The sequence below is a fragment of the Anser anser genome, assembly GCF_964211835.1.
Source record: "Anser anser genome assembly, chromosome: 11".
Taxonomy (NCBI): Eukaryota; Metazoa; Chordata; class Aves; order Anseriformes; family Anatidae; genus Anser; species Anser anser.
In genome coordinates, this window is record NC_139732.1 from 21,610,574 (window position 1) to 21,630,947 (window position 20,374).

General features: G+C 48.7%; 1 long non-coding RNA gene across 1 annotated transcript; it reads right to left on the minus strand.

The window, feature by feature from the left end:
* Positions 1-174: 174 nt before the first annotated feature.
* Positions 175-4,949, minus strand: LOC310905297. The gene is made up of 3 exons (XR_014588907.1): positions 4,805-4,949; positions 3,943-4,159; positions 175-3,796 (listed from the first exon to the last, which is right to left on the minus strand). It is a non-coding gene; the product is annotated as an uncharacterized lncRNA (long non-coding RNA).
* Positions 4,950-20,374: the final 15,425 nt, after the last annotated feature.

Below are 20,374 nucleotides of genomic sequence, written 5' to 3' on the forward strand. Positions count from 1 at the left end.
GCATTAAAATTTGAGCGTTCCTGAACTTTCATACAAAATGCCCAGCTACTATGCAAATATTCATGCAATAAATGATTGTGGCTATGATCCCGGGAATTACAGCAGAAGAGTCCAGGTCTTTGAGGACATTCCCTTTTTGTGTGCAGCATCCAGCTAGATGCAACTAGATATAAAGAGATAGATACAGCAAAATTCACCAGTGACTTCAGGGAGTAGCTTTTCCTTGATGGGAAAACGTGGTCTGGGAACATGGTGATGCTTCAACCTCCTGAGATGGACCATGACCACCACGGGCTGTGCAGCTTTCCCAGTTTTTTCTCCCCAGGTGCCTATTTTCACCCAGGTTTTGGGGACTTGGTTCCCTCCGGTTATCTCTGCTCTCCCTCTCCACGCACTGCTTGCATTCCTCCTGCCTCAGCAGGCAATGCTAGGGTTTGGGTTGGCAAGCCTGGCTGGCCATTGCTGTTGAAACGCTGAGGTTTTGTCCTTTTTACGTGTTCAGAAACTTCCCTCCTTCAACTGTGGCGTGAAACGATTACAATGCAGCTCAGGCCGGAGCCAAGGTCCAGGAAACATGGCAAGTTTTCAATGAAAATCACATAGGTCTGTTTACTAAAAATAATAAAAGGTGCAGATTTCGTGCTGGAAAGGGAACAGAAGTTAGTTTGCAATATGCCTGACTGCCTCCTTTTACTGATTCCAGACGCCAGGCCAGGCAGGCTCTGGCTATTTTCACTATCGTGTTATCACTCCGCAATATGTCAGCAAATTCTTGTACAAACATGATTTTTTTAAAAGCCACGTTTTATCACTTCTTTTACATAATCATGAATGATAGTGAATCTAATCTGAATTGGGCTTGAAGGAGGCACAAGAACAATGAAGTGCCGTTAGCATGGGGGAGCACATCACAAGCTTTCGTTTTTTCAAGCCATGCATCATTTTATAACCAATTCCATTCAACATCAAAACTAGTGATAGGTTTGAGAGTAAAACACACACCTCTTTAGGCACCTGAAATCGGCAATAAATCACCTCTGTGATATGCAGAGAGGTCGGCACGCAGTGTAATAACCAACAACCCACTGGAGCCTGCTGCACTGGCACATCTGGGCGGACAGAACTGCGGGTAAATTTAAAGCACTGCTGGTTATGGATGGAAAAAGTGGGAAAGGCAGGGCATGGATGGAGTGAATGTGGGAAAGGCAGGGCACATCCATAAAACTCTTCCTGGGGGTCTAAGCGAATGGCACGGAGCTGATCTGCCCATCCCCAGCAAAGCCACTGCTTGCAACAGCCCAGCACGATGCTACAATTGTAATTTTCTTTCCTTTTTTTTCCCCATTTATGTATGTATGTATGTATGTATTTATTTATTTATTAGAATTCCTTTCATGTATGTGCTATTTTTCTGCTTTATTTAAAGAATGGCATTTTGACTCCAGGGAATTCCCTCCAGTTTCCCCTTCACTTTTATATGGGTTACCTTTTCCTAGGTCAAACAGAGCAGAAATACAGAAACCAAAGGTTTGATTTATTTCAGAGGGAGCTGGCATTTGATAGATGGCAAAAGGCAAGCCCATTACTTGGATCAGCCCAGAGGTTTACATTTTCTCTTGAAAACTAAATATTAAAGAAAATCAAAGCTCATATAGTCTATATTCAAGAAACGCAGTACGACATCCCCGCTCCGTTGAACCCACTGGCAATTTCAGCAATGACCTGGATAGAACTGAACCTTGCATTTCATCACGGCTCCTATTTTTGAGCCCAGACTTTGCTGGCTGAGAAATGTGACCTTTTCTCTTCAGAATACCATCCGCCTGTAAGGACAGCTTCCACAATTAAGATAGGACACTTTTCCAGGAATGAAGCCTGAACAAGTCCTTGGCAATGTGATTTCTGTTGCATCCGCTACGTTGACATGGATGTGAATAAACCCGATGAAAACTCCAGGTCAGCGCAGTCAGTAGCTTCCTTTGCCAGGGATGCAAGTTTTCTGACTTCATCTTTCAAAAATGTACCCGAAATGCCCGAGCGAGGAAAACCCCATCCGTCCCTGCCCTCTCACCAAATGGAGCCGTTCGCCGGGGAGATTCTTCAGACCAGCCCCTGCATACCAGAGGTAATAACCTCCAATACCTTAAGTCAAAAAGCCAAGTAAAACTCACTAGGTAATGCATTTGGGATTAACTTTAAATAGGCCCCAGTCACTAATAATGCATCAGCTCGCGACGGGGAGATTTGGCCATCCATTTGAGGGATGGAGGGCTTCCACACCCAGACCCCAATTTCCCATCCTGCGGGGCTGCATCGCCGCTGCCCCCGCTCCCAGCCCCGCGTGGCAGGGGGGCAGAAAGGGGAGCCGAAAGAAGCTGGCCTCGGTCCATCTTGAGCTCGCTCGATGTGTCTGGGACGTAGACAGATGCTGTTTAGACAGGCTGATTCGGTGGGTGGCCGGGCGAGGAGACCGTGGCTGTACAGTTTATAGAAGGCTCCCGGCATAAATGAACTGTTGAAGACCATTGGAAGCCTCAGTGAAATCACAACATGCAGAAACACGGGGGAGGGAGGGCAGGCGAAAAAAAAAAAAAAAAAAAAAGGCTCTTTCTGAAAAGGGAGAGAGAGAAAGGGATGTTTTGATGGAGTTTGTGAAAATTACAATGAGGGGGGTTTCACTAAAGCCTGCATTCATTAGCCCTCTGAATCCCCCAAATAAAGTAAACACTCCTATGTGGTTCAAAAAAAAAAAATTTTTTTAAATAGCAGATTTAAATAGTTTCCCTGCATCAAGGATAAGGAACAGACACGGCTTTTCCCTGCTCCTGTCTGGTCTTGCTAGGTGGAAAGCTAATATTTGAATTCATGCTTCAGTGGGTGACATTTGTATGTTAAAAAAAAAAAAAAAAAAGTCATTCACACTGGTTTGCCAGCTCGCCAGACTGCACGGGACAAAAAAAGGGACTGATCTGGAGTTTCCTGGGTTTATTTAGAGACAAGCCCAAGCTGACCTTTCACACACGCACCATTTGCCTAAAAATTGAGCCGTCAGATCCTTGAGCCCTCTGTTCACAGCCCCCCTCATAGATTTAATATGCCGAATTGTGCCAGAACCCTTACATTTTGAAGCAGAATGAGGCTGGGATCGAAAAGAAAGTCACAGGGACCGACCTCCCGCCTGAGTTCCCCACTTAGTTAATAGCGATCTGCACGAGCTGCTGGTTAAACCACACAGACCACAAACCAAGTCATCATCTCGCTCGTACATGTCACTTTTCTGTTTTAGGGCGAGAGCCGAGGGCTGGAAACAGCGCCCGGGCGGGCAGCAGGACAGCCCAGCACCTCTGCCCTTCCCTTCCCCTGCTCTGAAAGGAAAAGGACAACCCAAAGCCTTGACGCTCGGGAAAGATCAGATAATTTCTGAGATGCAAATATTCATAGGAACATTTTCCGTTCCCCGGCACAGGCTGGCCATCAGGCTGCTGGGAACTAGCAGAAAAGGAGCCTCCTGGTTTTATTCCCGAGCGCTGGGGCTTCGCAGAGCATCTCCTCTCCTGGAGCAGGAGCATCTGGATGCTCAGCCCCTGCCTGGCATCGAGGATGTAAAAGAGCTCTCATTTCTCCTGCGTCCACCCCTTGCGGATGCCAACAGCTTGAATTCTCTGAAAGGCTTTCAGTAGACTGAAATTGTTTCTTTCACTTCCAAGGCAATCTCCTGCCTCCTCTGGCTGCCCTCAAGCTCCTGCTCCTGCTACATGCCCTTGGCTTGATGTGAGTGCCGGGGTGCTTTCTGACTCTGTAATGGGGGAAAAATACAAAAGATTAAAGTTAGGTGTGTAATATATGAAGCAAAATACAAGGATCAAATTTGGGGGGGATTTTTCCATCAGCATGATAGCTGAAACGTTTGGAGTTGGAGGCTCCCAGCATGGAGAGCAAAACCTGGAGGAGGCACAAGGAGGAGGACGCCCCCAGCCCTTGGGGTCTAGATCCTGAGCTAGCTCTGGCAGTAACCCAAATGCTCATTTCACCAAAATGGGCTGAAACAGTGGAGGTTTGGTAACTGCAGCAAGCCCAGGTGCAGCTGTGCTGTGCTGGTGGGCACCCCTTGCAGGGCTGGATGGATCCACTCCCAGGCATGATCCCTTGGTGATGGCTCCTAGGAAAAAAGATGATAAAAAGATTAAAAAAAAAAAAAGCCCCCAAATCTCTATGGGATGAAAATCCATTGTCCGTCCTGGCAGCCAAATGTTTTCAGGCCAGAAGAAAGGAGCTAATATTGATTTGAAAATAATTTACTGTTCTTGAACCAACCCATGACAAATTTATCTGCAGAAGTTGGAGGATTTCTCTCCCTTTATTAACATTTCAAGTGTTACGATGAAAAATACAGGCACAAAAAATAAACCCTGCTACTTTATGTTTAAGCCCATATGCTTCTCTGCATCCTTTGGAAGAATTCGTTTGCTTCTCAAGGTTACAAAATAAAACTGTCCAGCTATTAAAACTGTGCAGCTTCATACTAATTAGTGACTGATAAAGCAATGGAAACCATATTTCTCCCAACTTTAGCCAATGAAAATGAGATTAGAATATTTAGTTAAAAAAACTCCTTTTCATAGTTAAAGAAAAAGAAATCAGAGCATATTTCATCTGGTAAAGGTCATATTACATTAATTACATGTGCCACTGAGTATCAGAAAGTGGAATATTAAATGATATTCACACTGAAGAGGTATCTTCACAGCCATACATTATGCACAGAAGCAACAGTTCAAACATGATCTCATTTAATTGTTCTTACATTTGAAACATCTCCAGCTCCCCAAAAAAACGCTTCATCATCCTGGGATCAATCCTGCTCCCATTTTTTCTAAGGGGAAAATACCCGTCCGCCCCGTTGCCTCATTTAAATTGCTTGCAAGAAAACGAGCCATATCATCAGCGATTTTTCTTCTGTCTCACCCCTGCTGCTGGTATGATAAGGAGAGTACTCTCCTTGCGGGTGACTCCACATTTAATTAGCTCCAGATGCAGCCTAATTAGTCAGTCTGCAGGGCGAGCATTGTTCTGTTGTCACTTGAGCCTCCCCTCACGGCTAAGTAAAAGGGATGAGATTGAACATGAAAACCAGATGCTGTGTGTGCAGCCTTGCTCTGGGCTGTCCGCAGCGATCGGAGGGATCCCCGTAATCTGGGGGCTAAGGATAATAAATGTTGTGTTTAAAAGCCACGGGCATGGATGGAGCTTCGCATGGTTCAAGTAAGACAGTAGCATGTGCCGAGCGAAGGGGTCATAGCTTAAAACAACTGATTCCCACTAATTCTCCTGTAGAGCGAGGACTATGCATCTTCAGCAGGACTCGTGCTGGGGTTTCGGTACAAATTGGTTTGACATCTCGCGCAGTTTTGCACAGACAGCTTTAGGACTGTGCCTTTCTGAGCTGGATTAAGCCCCTAATGCCTCTGCAATAACTGAGATACCTGCAGTTTTAGTGCAGCAGCAGGGGTTGTTCATTCTTTCTCTTTTTCTTTTTTTTTTTTTCCTAATTAAAAGCCAGCAGCTCAGTAAAGTTCGCTTGCTGGATTTGGCATTTCACGTCCAGACTTAGGGATGCAGGGAAATCAGCAGCATGCAGAAAAATCAGTTAGGCAAGGGGGCTTACCATAATGCCATCTGACACACTCATAAGCTTTACATGATTTGTACAAATCAGGAGTATGAAACTCTACCAGCAGCCTGGTTTCTGCTCTTGGAGCAGCAGGGAGAGGATTCATGTCAACACAATTGTAAAATTTGCTTTATCTTATAGCATCAACCGAGCAAAGCTCAAAACGGTTGCTCAAATCACTGCCAGCCCACTGGTATCTACCTGGATTTTTTTTTCATATACCAGGTGAAAATTAAGAAGAAAACAGTCTTTCTGGCTGATGGGTGTTCAGCACAAATCTGCCTGTCTAGATGTTCCTAAAGGGTGATGTTAGTGCACAGCACAGGGTGACATCCCTCCCCTTCTGGGGACACCCATGGTACATAACCATAGAAGAAACAGCAGCTCCAAATGAGGAAACCTTATGGTTTTGTTCTATCCAGGCCTAATTTCCTCACATTTTGCAATATGCCCATGGACGTATGAATTGGAGCATTATCTGGGAGATGCAGTCAAGGCGACTGACCCCACGGGAAAAGCCGTGTGTGGATGAGTTATTGAAGAGGAGTGCCTGAATGGATGCTGCTTGAGCTCGGGAGAACAGCGATGTGGTATGTGTTGCCTGTTTATTATGATTTTGGATGAGAGACTAGCCTGACTCTCAGTAAATGACATGAAAACCCAAATTGCTTCACTGGAAACCTCATCCAAACATCACGACTGTGTTATCACCCCAGCTGGGGAAAAAAACTATTTCCTTAAAAACAACATTTAGTTTAATTGGAAGTCAAAATTACTCAACAGACAAGTCCCAAAGCTCGGAAGGGCACAGTTGCAGAACGGGGTCCTTTCATTTCCCAGAAATAAAGCAAACAGCAAGCATTTGGGATGCTGGCCACCCTCACCCCTACCTGCCTACCATCACCCGAGGGCAGAGGCCTCGTCGCCCCATGCTCTGGTCGCTGCCCATCCTGGGGGACCCCACAGACATCCACATGGTGCATCCATCAACCCATCCCTCTAGACCTGGTAGATGTGCCTTGGCTCTCGTCTGTCCCTCCTCTCCAGCCCGGAGCAGTTTTGGGGCACGTAACCCAATCCCGAGTGGTGTTTTTAAGCACGATTGGGGTTTTTGCGTGCTTTCCCCGTGCCTTATTGCTAAGCGAGGTAGGTTTGGGGGCTTTGAATAGCTTCACGTCCTTGGTTTGCAGAGAGCTGAGCGGAGATCCTCAGCATCTGGGCACTGAGGAACTGAAGACGAAGCGTCCTGTGGTCTGTGGTGCTGCTTCCCTGCGGAAGGTCCGTCCTGTGATCCAGCTGAACCCAACCAGAGGAAAAGGAAATTACAGAAAATGATAGAGATGCAATTTTTCATAATTTTGGCCCCAACCTTGCCAAGCACCACAGCCTTCAAACCACAGAATTGTTTAAGCCCCTAACTATCACTGAAATCAATCAGCGAGGGTCAGGCACCAAATGCTCTCTGTGGCTCCAGACCTGGGTGACTTCTTTGATGGGACCAGGAGAGCTGGGAAGAGCCAGGCTGCTTGGGAGGCTCTTGGGATGAGGACTGCAACTTAGCAGCTATGGATAATCCTTTTGCACCCTTTTAAATTGAAATTCCTCCATCATTAACTCTCTTCTTGCAACAAGACTTAGCAGGGAGGTTGGTTCTCCCTCAGCTGAGACCTGCATCTATACGACACCAGGTTTTTCCATGTTAATAAATTTGCAAATTTATTTTCATCTGATTCTGCAATGAATTTACCAGGAGAATGCGAAATCACTTTTGTAAAGTCTGGGAAAAATAATCCATAGAACCTCTATAGCACATCAGGTTAAGGAAGAGACATCTGGCTTTTATTACATTTTATAAGGTTGATAGCAAATAAGGGTATTAGAGTTAATTTACTTATTTAGAGAGAAACGACTCAATCACAGAAGCTGTGATTGTGACTGCATGTTGAGAGCTCCAAAATTCACCCAAATCTCCTCCGGCAGTGTAACAGTGCCAAGAGTAAAGCAACATTTTTTCACAGAGCTGTTCCCAAAGATTCCCAAAGATTAATTTCTTTCTAAAGCCCATTCTGAAATTGTGGACACTGTGATCCTGCTATTTCCCAGCACAGCTTGACTCCCTCAAGTTCATAACTCCTCCTGTTGCAGGCTAGCAACAAATCCACCCCAAAAAGCCCAGCATCCCAGGCTCTCCATGCAAATCATACAAGCCCCAGGTCCGTGGTCATGGTGGGAGACCTGTGCTGGACCTCTCCAGGTTGCTGGCATATAAATAAAATAAGAATAAAAGAAAAGCATGCAAAGCACACCAAGCATCTCCCTTAAGTCACAGAGCAGCGCACTTCTGGAGAGCTCAGGGCTTCCAGGCACCCAGGGGGAGCAGGCAGAGCGGGGTCCCAGGGACCAAGCTGTCACCTCTTGCCAAGACCATGTCCCCACCAGCCTGGTTCTGACAAACCACAGACACCAAGGGCTTGATGAACCAGGGGTGTGGTGGTTCCCAGGTCAGGAATGGTCCTTCTGGGGAATTTTGAAGCCTTAAGAGGAGTCAGATTTGCATTATATCAGAGTTTATCTCTTTTCTTTTTTTCTTTGGGGTCAGTGTTACCACAATGAAAAAGTGGGGATGGAAAATCATCATTCTCCTTCCTAATCCCATGGACACAAAACCTTCTGACAGATGGCTGCAGAGGCCAAGAGAAGATCTTATAAAGAAGATGCTGCTGCAGAGAAAAAGGATGGTTTAAAGGACGGTGCAAACTTGTGAGAAACACCTGGAACAAGGCAAGGGATGGGGAAAATACGCTACCCGCGATGCTCCCCTCTTTCAGTTTGTTTTCACTATTTGAAATATCACCATCTCAATATCACTTTAATTACAGAACTCATAGCTATTTGCTCAGGGATTCACCAAAATAAAGGCATAGCCTTCTCTGCATAGCCTTCACTCAACCTAAAGCCGCACTCAGCAAAAGTGCAGAGGTGGGCAGCAGCCGTTGGTTTCAGTGCTCGGTGCCAGCAGTTCAGTGCCACTGTCAACCAGCATCAAAAGAAAACGAAAGAAAACCCCAAATCTTCGAGGATATCCACCTGGTAAGCATAACACATGGCCTGGGGCCACCGGGGCTCAGGGCAGCCGGAGCAGGAGATGGTGGGAAATGCCCCACGGAGCTCATGAGCCCGTCAGCGTGGGCTCACATTTCCCATCGTCTCAGTTTCCCAACCAAAACTAGGTCTTATTCTACCCACAGCAGGGTTAGGGGGGTATTGCAAGGCAGGGAGCATCAGGGCGGCGTGAGCAGCCGCCGAAAGCTGGTTCCCCTGGGGGTCATTACACCCCCACAGCACCTGATAGCTCCGAGGGAGCTTCAAGTGCCCTTTCAGCACACCCCATCTCCACCAACACCTCCATCCCAAGGCACTCTTTTATCAGGTCTCCTTGCTTTTATTTCAAATACGGTGGTTTTTTTCTACACCCCTTCTTCCCTCCCTCCTTTTTAGGAACCAATAATTACTTTTTATCTCAATTTCAAGAAACACACCTGAGCTTTCCAGAAAATTGCTGATAAATATCATTTCTAGGGATTTTTTTTTTTTTTTGAGGGGGGCTGGCGCTTTTATCTGAGTTTTACTTTTTGGCAGAAAAAAAAATTGCTGCTGCCCCCAGCTGGAGCTCTTTGGGAATAGCATGGAAGAGTTGCATCCCACCGGGCACGCTTACAGTTTTTCATCCCTGCTCGTCGTAGTTAGCTGAAAACAAAGTGAAAACTGGCTTGCTTCTTGGAGGCACGGAGCAAAAGTCTTTGAGATCTGACGGATTTTGCTTCAGCTGGCTCCCTCGGTGCCAGTAACTTAGCCCGGAGATAAACAAATAAAATACAACCCCAGACGTAATTTCACCAGTTAAAACGGGAGCTCTGAGAGAGGGAAAGTTTAGAGGGTCAAAAGCGCCCTGAGGAATTCCCTCTTGTGCATGATCTTTAAGCGAAAATTATCGAATTTGGAGAAATAGGATAAATAAAACGCAGGGTTGTCTCTACTGTGATGAATTTATCTACTAAAGGGGGAGATCTGTGAATTTGAGAGCGCTCAGAAATCCCGCTGGGGGTGGCAGAGGCTGACGTTGCTTTTCCTGGAGCTCGGTGAGAGCTTTCTGGGCTCCCCAAGCACCGCAGGGCAGCACCTTGCTCCCGGCTGCAGCCAGCGGTGCCCCAAAAACCTAGCATTTCTCCCAAGGCGTGAAGCTCAGCTCAATTTTCTGGGACGGATTTACGATGAGGGGGGAGCGTTGCTTCATGCTGCATGCGGGACGGGCACGGCAGCCCCTCCACAAGCCCACCCGACACCCAGGCCGGATGATTTATGCCCCGAGCAGCCGAGGTTCCAGATTAATGCCCCAGCTAGTTTGCAGCAATGCCACTCAAGATAATTTTTGATTTAATCCATGCCACATGAGGCAGTGGCGGAGCTGACCCTTGGCTTTTAACCCAAAGACCTTTGCTGTTCTGGCTGAAGGAACTACTGTCTGTCCCCTGATAACCCCCGTGACACGGCTCAGCTGGGTTTAATATTGCCTGCTGTTGTTTATTGATAAAGGGGCAGAATCTGCGGGTCACGTTAGCAGCTAGGCGAGAGCACCCGTGTGATGCACGGTGCCTAACCCAGCCCCAGGCGCTGCGATTTGGGGACGGGGGGGGGGACATGGGGACGTCGCCACCAGCAGGTTCCTCACTGGGACAATTCCTACCTGTGGTGACAGCGGGGAGGAGGAGGAGACCCACAGATCCCAACCATGGGCACTGAAGCAGATTTAGGGGCTCCAGCTCCTCCTGCTCTCTCCTGTCCCCTGAGGCTCTTAAAACAGCTTGTCTCCAGAAGTATCCCTGAGTCTCAAAACCCTCTCCTGAACCACAGCGGGCATGGATCTTATCTGGCTCCATCCCACACTGCCACAGACCAGGGTTTGCTGGGCTGGGAGGCAAAGTAACAGCCTCTGTTTTAAATCTGCTTCTTTTCCTGCCAGCTTGAAGCGAATTTGGCTTTTCCAAGCCAGAAACGTCACTGCCTGCTGCACCAGGAGGGTTTGCAGCCCAGCTGCGGGCTAGCTCCCTCCCGTGCCTTGCACTTGACTTTCCCCAAGGTTTCATGAATTAATGCCTGCTTGTAAGTATTCCTAAGGAAAACCACTGGGAGCCTGGTTCCTGCCCCGTAACACCTCACTCAGAACCACCTCGGGTGTCAAACCGCAGCATCGCAGGGAGCCTCAACATGGGAGAAAACAGAACGAAACCAAAAAAAAAAAACTAAATGATGCTCAGAAAGACCAGGAATCCGCCAAGAAAAAAAGGGGCTGCCCGGGGGAGCAGGCTGATGGATGGGAGAGAAGAATTCGGGTGTCACCCACCCCTCGCCTCAGCAGGATTTATGGCTCCCCTTCCCCAAAGCCCCCCGGTGATGGATTTGGGTGAGCAGCCCCGCTCCCCGCGGGAACCAGGAGCCTGCAGAGCGCCGGCAGTGTGTGGGGGATGGATGCGGCCCCCGATAACAGGCCCGGCTTTATCTCCAGCAGAATTTTAGGCTAATCTGGGCTTTTAGAGAGAAATGTGTTTGGCAGAAGCCTGGACGAGCACGCAGGTGGCTGCAGGGAGGGATGCTCAGTGGGTTTCGGGGGGGCTGGAGCATCGGGGGGGGTCCCTGCAGGTCGCGGGGAGGGCAGGCAGAGGAAGGGCTACATTTTGGCCATCTCTGCTGTACCTGGCGTGCAGATAATGCTGGACAGGAGACATCTGTGCATGGGGCTGTCAGTCCATCCCCGCCCGGCAGGTTGGCAGGCAGGAGATAAGCTGCTGACAGCCTTTAAAAGGGAGCACATGCAAAGCTTTCCAAACGTCGGGTTGAAAAAAACACAGTCTTTATTGAGCCGGGGGGTCCTGGGTGACAGCTTTCCATGCTTGAGGACCTTCGTGCTGCCCTGCTCTTCCTCCTCAGAAAATCCTTACCTTGGGCAATGAGATTGCAGCCCCCCATCAGTGCTTCCAGCAGCCCCACGTCCTGAGCACCACCGGGGTGGTTTGAGGCTCTCTCCCCATTCCTCCCCACCCCACCCATCCTAGCTCAGCCAAAACCTAAAGGAGAAGGAGAGAGGAATGAAAGTGATAAAAAATTGCTATAAAAATGTTAATATCCATAAATCAAGCCTACAGATTCAGCACTTCAGTTCGCCTTTCCCTTGCAAAGACGACACTTAACAGTCAAGCAGGAAAACAGCTTGCAATCTCAGCTGTCCTGCTTGCGATCAATAAGATCAGCAATTAATTCTGGAAACAAACAGGCAGAGCTACACTTGAAGCAGGCAGGCAAGAAGCTTTCCAGGATTAAACAATAAAACGAGCCTGAACTCAGTTACAGAAGGCAACGTACTCATTTACTCCCGACCGCTGGTATAAATAAAACCCTCGGTAAAAATAGGTCAAATCACTGGATCCTCAGAAGCAAAATGATAAGGAGATCTGCAGCTGACAACAGGATCTGAAGCATGGAAGCTTTCCAATATCAAAGAGCCAGCCAGGCGGCTTACGTCTCCCCGCATCGCCTGGCCGTTGTGGGAACTATTGTGTTAAGGTCTGTAAACATCCAGGGTTTATCTGGGGCTGCGGCGGGGAAGGAGGAGGAAGAGACAAGGGAGCCACAGGCAGTGACCACCCTCGGCCCCGTGTGGGGTGCTCAGAGCCCCACAGGGCTGTTGTTGCCCTCCGTGGCATTGCACAAAGTCCCTGCATGGTCCCAGGTTCAGGTTTTGCCTTTTGGCCCATCCCTGTGCCTTCCTCTCTTGGGCATCATATCCCCATGGTGCTGCTCCGGTGCCTCTCAGGCATCACCTGGGACCTGTGTCACCTCTGAGGGCCATCTCCTGCCATGGAGATGCAGTTTGAGCCACCCTTGCAAATGCAAAGTATTTAAAATCTCAACAGCAGGGACCACAAGCTAAGTTTCAATATTTCAAATGTTATATTAAAAACATTAAAAAAATCATGATTTTTAATGGGTACCTGGCTGCCGCTCTAGACCCTGCAGCCCTGCTCTTTGCAGAGGAAAGTCCACTGGTCACTGAAATTGGTGGTTGATTTTTTTTTTCTTTTTTTTTGCTGTGGCTCTTTGTATATTCTTAACAGCAACTGAAGACTCTCTGTAGCTACTCCCTTCCCTCCACTTGCAGAACTAGTCTTGCTTGAGCTAAGCCCTTGAAATGGGCCCACCAACCCCATTGCAGCAGGGCAATGGGGTTTTTGCCGTCGCCTTTTGCCTCTCATACCCCGCCAGGAGCCCTTCAGGCTTTAATTGCAGCTCTTCCGGACAGGACCCATCTTTCCCAGCCGTGGTTGCACCACACCCAGCACGGTGGAGTCTGGATTTGGGCTCCCAGATGCATCCAGGAGATATACCAGTGCCTGAGCTAGCAACAGGAACCTGGGCAGAGCCGCTGTGCCCGGCACTTGCCAAGTATTTATATACACAAATTTAAAAAAATAAAATGCTACTAATAAAAGCCTTTTCTTTTGTAAAGGTAAGCACAGAAGAAAAATGCGAGGGAAACATTTGGAAAAACATGGTGGCCAAGTTATGCTGCTATGCTGGAGGATGCCAAGGAAAATCCAAACAATGGCCTGGGAGGGACCGCGGCAGGGCGGAAGGATAAGGCTGCGGTTCCCCATGCCACAGGAAGGCTTTGGTTTAACATGAGCAGGGTCTCTTGGAGATGAATCCATAGCCCCACTTCTGAGCAGGCCTCCAGGGATCAGGGGGATCCCCTCGGGTGGTGGGTGTCACGTTGTGCTTGGCCCCAAGTCTCGCTCCGCAGCCCAGTTTGGGTTCCTTCTCACCATCGCGGGCTTTTGGTTTTCCCTTGGCCGGTTTGGGATTTGATTTTGTTTTGTTTCGCGTTTGGATCCCTGACAATGTGACGTTCGCATGTTAGTTTGCCCGTGCAAGTCTTTGCTTGGGACTCATCCATCATTTTCGGAGTTAAAACATAGCTGCTTGTCGAGAGGAAGTCATTTGTCTCTCACGAGAGAGCCACCCCTCCCAGCCCCGCCAACCACTCCGGCGCGGTGCAGGCGAATCCATTAGCTTCCCTGGAAAATGCATCATCTGACGTCGGGACTAAACTTCAGGCTAACAAGACCTCCACAAGGACATGGAGGAGCCATCCCTGTCACCCCACTCAGCGGTCGGGTCAAAGCCTGACCTCCCTTTCCATTAAATCCTCAGCGTCCGCGTTTAGGAGAAAATACTGCAAGTTGGCGACGCCCCTGTGCGTCGTGACCGGCCCCGGTGCCCTGATTTCCAGCCTCCCAGGCAGCTCCTGGGTCGTTGGGTCTTCTCAAAGCCCATCTCTGAGCTTCCTCCTCGCTCCCCATCACTCCTCACAAGAGAACCAGGAGAAGAAACGCCTCTGGGAGGTGGGCACCTGGAGCAGCCCTGGAGGAAACCCCGGGATAAGGAGGGAGCCCGTGCGAGCTGAGGAAGCAGCCACTCGTGGTTGTGTCCCAGCCCTCCGAGCTGCAGCTCTCCAAGCTCTGCAGTGCAAAACCACCCCAAACTCCCATTTATGGTCACTTTTCCCCGTGTTTAAGCTCACCTTCTGCTGTTAGCACTTCATCCATGGTCACAGAGGAGTAGTGCTCTCCTTATGCAGACTTGCAAGCCCAGGAGGAGCACAGGGGATAACTTCTCTCACCGTGGTACCCAACCAGGATGATGTTTCCTCAGATGGGCCCAGAATAATCACTGCAAATATCTTCCATTTGAGCAGGTGAGATGGGATCGCTGAGGGTCCCATGTGGCAGAGTAGGGCCAGGGTGCTGCATCTTGGCTGGGCACGATGGTGGCAATCAGTCCATCCAGGAGGGTTCCTCCTCACAGCAACCTCTTCGTCTTCATGGCTGGGCCCCAGTCTTTCTCCAGGACCAGGGGCAGGAGCTAGCAACCCTTACCCATCTCAGAACCCCAAGCCATGGGAAAACACCTGGAGCACACGGGGCTTTGCTTCATCAGCACCAGCAATGTCGGTTTGGACTTTTTTTTTTTTAATTTTCTAAATTTTAACAGCCAAAGAGAGTTAAAAGACAAAAAGCTAACAAAAACCAAAATAGTTGTTTTACTCACCAAACTATTTACCTTTTTTTTTTTCCTCAAGTAACACACCCCAAATGGTATTATTCACACAGCTCTAAGTTAATAGAGGGAAAAGAGAAACTTTCCCCATTTATCTGGTAGGGAAATGAATGGGTTTTGTAATATATGTACAGGAAAAAATAATTAAAAAAAAAATAAGTGGATGAATGAAAAATAAAGATAAATTCATCTCCAGCTAGCATGTCATGAGGCAACATAACAAGTTTCTAAAATCCCTAGTGAAAAATTAAGCAGATTTGAAAGTTCATTCCTGGTGTTCCTGGGACCGAGCTGTGAAAGCAAATACAGCTGAACCCTAGCGAGGTGGAGAAGATCACTGCTTGGAGGCAGGGGTTGTGAAGGATTCGGATTTAAAGACAGCGACTTTATTTTTCTATGGCCTTGAGGGGATTAAGGTAGGAGAGCAGCCCTGCCTCGCCACTGGAGATATAAATCCTGGAGGGTCACTCCACTGCCATCTGTCAGCTGGGAGGAAGGGAGGAGGCAGGGTCCTGTTCAGTAGTAAATTTTGGGAAGAACAAGCACTAATGGCTTAAAATTAAGAAAGAAAAACACTGGGCTAAATAGTAGGAAATGCTTTATAACGGCGGGGTCAGGCAGACAATGGGGAAACCTGCCGGGGAGGTCACGGGCTCTCCAATAACCGAGGGGACGGACCGAGGCTCCGCTGAAACGCTCGTCCCCGAGACCCTGGGATGGGGTTGACCCCATGAGGGTGTGTGTCATCCACCCCCCAGGTTGGGCTGGTGGAGTTTTTTTGGGGAAATCTATGGCTTCTGGAAAGCTTTCTCACCCTCACCTGCCCAGGAGCAGGGTGAGGGTCCGGTCCCCTCTGGGACACCACGCAGCTTTCGACACCGCATCCGTCCCCGGCGCACTCATCCACCCAGGCACACGCAGAGCTGGAGAGCGCTCCAGAGGAGAGATCGACCCCAGCTGCTCCATTTGCAAAGGAAAACAACGGCTGTCCAAAGAGGTGGGATCATCTGGGGCAGAAGGAAGAAAGGGGCCTTTCAGCAGAGGCCTCCCGGGGGGCTCGGGGGGCTCGGGCACGCGGGGGGTGGCTCCGCGCGCCGCTGGGTCCGTGCAGATGCCAGCACGGGGAGGTTTTTTCAGGGCTGTCAGGTTGATTTCCTCTCGGCTCCCTGCGCAGACACCTGCGGTCTGTTACATGACACGTCATTATATTTTTGCAACTTATGGTGTCCATCATCACCCCCAGGCAATCACTGTGTAGCCGTGATAAATGATACGCAGGCAGTTTATTATACACACTAAATCCTCTTCACTTGGTGGTCCAGGGGTTTACCTAATACGTTTTATTCCTCTTCTGCTTGGATTTGTATCTTGGATCCGTTTGATACCCTGTAGCAAACGCCGAATGGGTGCTACAAAACACGCGTTGAGCCAAGTGTGATTATTTCCTATCATCTCCCATCTGGTGGGAGCCCAGTTAGCGCTTTAATTTTTCTGCATGTCTGGAAAACTCAGCTGTGTTAGAAATATGAACTAGCGGAGGCTGGGAATGCCACCCTGACAGCCCAAAGCAGCCTGCTCTCGGTACAAAGCTGCTGGAGATGGGAGAGAAGCTGGAAGCGAAGGCAGGAGGGGCTGCGACAGCCAGCTGAGATCATAGGTGGCATTTAGGGAAAGCCAAAACAACTCACTCCTGCTGGAATTTGACCATTCAAAGGCCAGCACGCTTATTTTGAAAAACAGAGAGGATTAACAACACCGAGAAATTAAAATCCCAGCTACGGGTCTCGCCTGAAAGGCAGCGCAGGAGCATAAATCTGCGTCTTTACGACTGCCCTCTCCTCAGAGAGTCTCTCCTGCTTGATGTGTCATCCAAAACACCTCCTGAGGAGGGCTGGGGAGGGCAGGGAAGCCTGTCTAAGCCTTACTGTGTCACCAAGTGCCAGTGACACGCAGCAGGGGGCACAGCTCAAAGAAATGTAAGCTCCTTCCTCCAAGTACGCCCTCCAGCTCCATCAGAGGAGGTCTCCAGGAGCCCATTGAAAAAAGCATCCCATGAAGGTGTCTGTCCTGGCCAAGAAGCAAGCAGGAAGGATTTTTTCATGGCACTGCTGTCACTCAGGCTGTTCCCAATTTCCCCCTTCCCATGCCAGGTCCTTGCTGCCAGGGTGGTCCAGGGTGAAGCCCTGAGAAGATTCCTTCTGTGGCTCCTTGGATGGGGACGCAGGAGAAGAGATGAGGACAATGGGGCCACGGGGCACTGAGGAGGATGCTGAAGGAGGAGGAAGGCAGAGTGACCTCAGGAGGTCACGGGAAGGCAGCGAGGGGAATCTGAAGATGGGATGTCAGAGAGGATCTGTGCTTTGGACGAGCTGAGGGCACCAAGGGGAAATCAGCCCTGAGCATCAGCTTGGGTGCAGGAGTGGAAAAGGATTGTTTTGCAAGTGGTAGGAGGTGGGAAACAAGCAGGGAACCCTTTAAGCAGGAGGCTCAGGAGAAAGGAAGAACTCCAGAGGAACGGCACGGTCTGCTGGATGAAAAAGCAGCTCTTCCTACTCCGAGAGCATCATTTCTGTTGGGCTCCTGGGGGAGGAGAGCTGGCCCAGAGCTCCAGCAGCAACTTTGAGTAACTTCTCAGGAAACAGCTTATTTAGATAGCACTGCCTATTCTTCAGGGCAGAGGATAGAAGAGCATATCGCCTGCTACTAATGAATGGATTTTCCACAGCTAATGGTGTTTATGGGCATGGCTACTCCAAGGCGTCCACAACATCTCTGCAAACAGGATGGACTTGGCCGCCAGGGGAGCATGGCTTTTTCGTGCGCACCCCGATAGGACAGAGTTAAACATCTCCTCTGTTTTTAATGGAAAATTAAGCAGGCGTGACGCATCTGTTTAGAAGATTTTTTTCTTATCTCCGGGATCGAAAAGAATTCCAGAGCTGGAAGAGCAGCAACCGAGAGCAGCTCATTCACTGCCAGCGCATGCAGGCTGAAGGAGTTCAGGTTGAGCACAAGCTCAGGGTTGGATTCTCTGTCCACTGCCTTCACTGGCTGCAGTAGGAACAGCTTTGGACCTTGATTTCTCCACTGGAGTTTGTGGTAAATAAAAGTCTCAGGCAGAACCCATTAAAGTGGTTTCAATTTCCAGGCTCCAGGCTTTCCAAAAGTTAACTCTTGTAAAATTCAATATACACAAATGTTCTTTGGCTGGGTGGGAGAAGGACTCAAGCAATCAGAGGTTCATCGTAACCTTCTGGGTCAAGGGTCTCCCACTAATGGGATCTGTGAATTTGCCACCCAGTCTGGAAAAGGCTTGAGAAAAGTGCTCCCAGAAACAAGAAAGATTTCAAGGGAAAAAGAAAAAATTATTTTCAAGGGCATTGCTGAGTTGTGGCGCTCAGGTCCTGCTCAATTTTTGCAGAATGGCAACACGAGGAACACTGCTCAGCCTCGTGTCCAGGCTCCCTTTTCAGTCTCAATCCACGAAGTGTGCAGTTAGGAGACAGTTTTGTGTAAACGGGGTGTTTTAGGTGCAAACTGGATTCAGACCGCAACTGCTGATACCTGAAGGGCAAGGAAGCTTGGGCCAGGCTCTGCCTTCAGGTGTGCAGCTTACCATGGACTCTCAGTCCCCAAATCTGAACCTTCCTTGCAAATGGGCACTTGGCAGAGTCCAGCCCCCACTGCTGCTTTCCCAGTCCAGCGCAGGAAGCATTTCTCTGCTCGGTGTTTTTTTGCATACAGGGCTCAGCCAAGCCTCTTTTTACAAAGCCCAGTCGCTCTGAAAGAAAGCAAACAAAACTTAATAGCTACTACCTTGAAGCGGTTGGCTCCTCGTGCTGTGTTCCAAGGCAGGGTAGGTCCATAACTCAAAATTGTTGGCTCTGGGAATCTTTATCATGGCTGGATTTTTGCTGCATCTGGTCGAGCGAGTTTTTGTAATGTCATTTCTGATCACGGTAGTTCTCAGTAACAACTTTCAGCATATTACAGGTCAAGGTTAAGAGGGAAAGGGAAATTGCAAAGGGGAGGTGCTCTCGCTGCTCTTTGAGGTGGCAGCGGCTGCAAGAGAGAGGACTTGTTCAGAAATTAAAGGGCCTATTGTAATTCAGAAGAGCTGTTACAAGGAAAGGAAAAAGTAGCATTTGTGACACTGTTAGCAAATTACAACAATGTGCAGCTGCCTGGAAATGAACCGAACGCCAGCTTTAAAACCATCCATGTCGAATTGATTTCAAATCATCAGCTATTTGGTCCAGCCTATTACGGCGAGGGCTGGTTGTCTTGAGGAAACACGCTGTGCATTTGGAAAGCAGTTTAACGGAGTCTGGAAAATATCTTTCAAACCAGGACCTGTCTCCCAGCAGAGTCAGAATTTATACAAACGCTCTCACTTTTTGCTTGCGCTGGGCAGGTTGGGAGCAGCGCTGCCGTGTCAAATAGTAACTCAAACCACATTCGCAGCAGGACTCCGCAGCATCATCTGCTCTCCCATGTGAACACACTGAGTTTGCAGCTACTTGTCCTGCTGGAGGGGACCGAAAGGCAAGGCGAAGGCTTTGCAAAGCAAAAAAAAAAAAAAAAAAAGCCATCTCTGATTTATCAGCCCACAAGGATGTGGAATAAATGGGTCAGCTATCCGAGCTAAGTGCCTGCGCCGAGCTGCTGTGGTGCACTCAGCTGCAGCGGGCGATTTCTTGCCCTGTAATCCTGCAATGCTTCGTGACCTCTGAAATGCTGAAGACCAGCTTAAGAAACCAAACAGACAGCATCTCTCTGATTCATTCTCCTGTAACACAATATAAATAGAAATTGCCTCTTGGCCAGGCAGAGTCAGATCCCATGATTTCCCAGGCTTGCGTCCATCAGGCTGGAAACGGAGATTTGAGAAATCGGAAGGGTGAAAAACACCCTCTGCTTTTAGGTGCTGGTTTATGGGGTTTCTTGTTCAGGACACCCTGAACTTCACTTCTGAAGATGCCAAGGACTTCCAGCTCCCGTTAATTACAGGCTGAGTTGTGGCTGCTCATCACTTTGGAGAAAAACGACGCTCTGGGGAGGCAACCTTGGCTCCTAGATGTTTGTGGGAGTTTTGCCACTACCTTCGATGTAACCAGGACTTTTTTCCCTAAAGTTCAGCTCTGCAAAAACAGGAAATTTTAGCACTGAAAACCAACAATGTTGCAAGGCAAAAATATTATAGTGTAAGCCTATGCTCAACCAGCTCATCTTTCTTCGAGGTATGGGGTGGAATTAGTAGCTGAATGTGGAGCTGTAATGTAAATTCAGTAATGGGGCATTTTGGCCGGTGGATGTTCTCAAGGAGATTACTTTCCTTGCCCCATGATTATGGCTCCATTTTTTTCCATATCCAGTTTTCCATGCACTTTGGGATACGCTTAGTCCTAAGCAGTGAAAAGGATTTCATTAACATTTCATATTTTTTACTCTGTGCATCCTGATTTCAGCTGGAATCGCCCAAGCAGCCCAGAAAAGAACGTCAGCACCATGGGAACCACCAAAGGCAGCAGT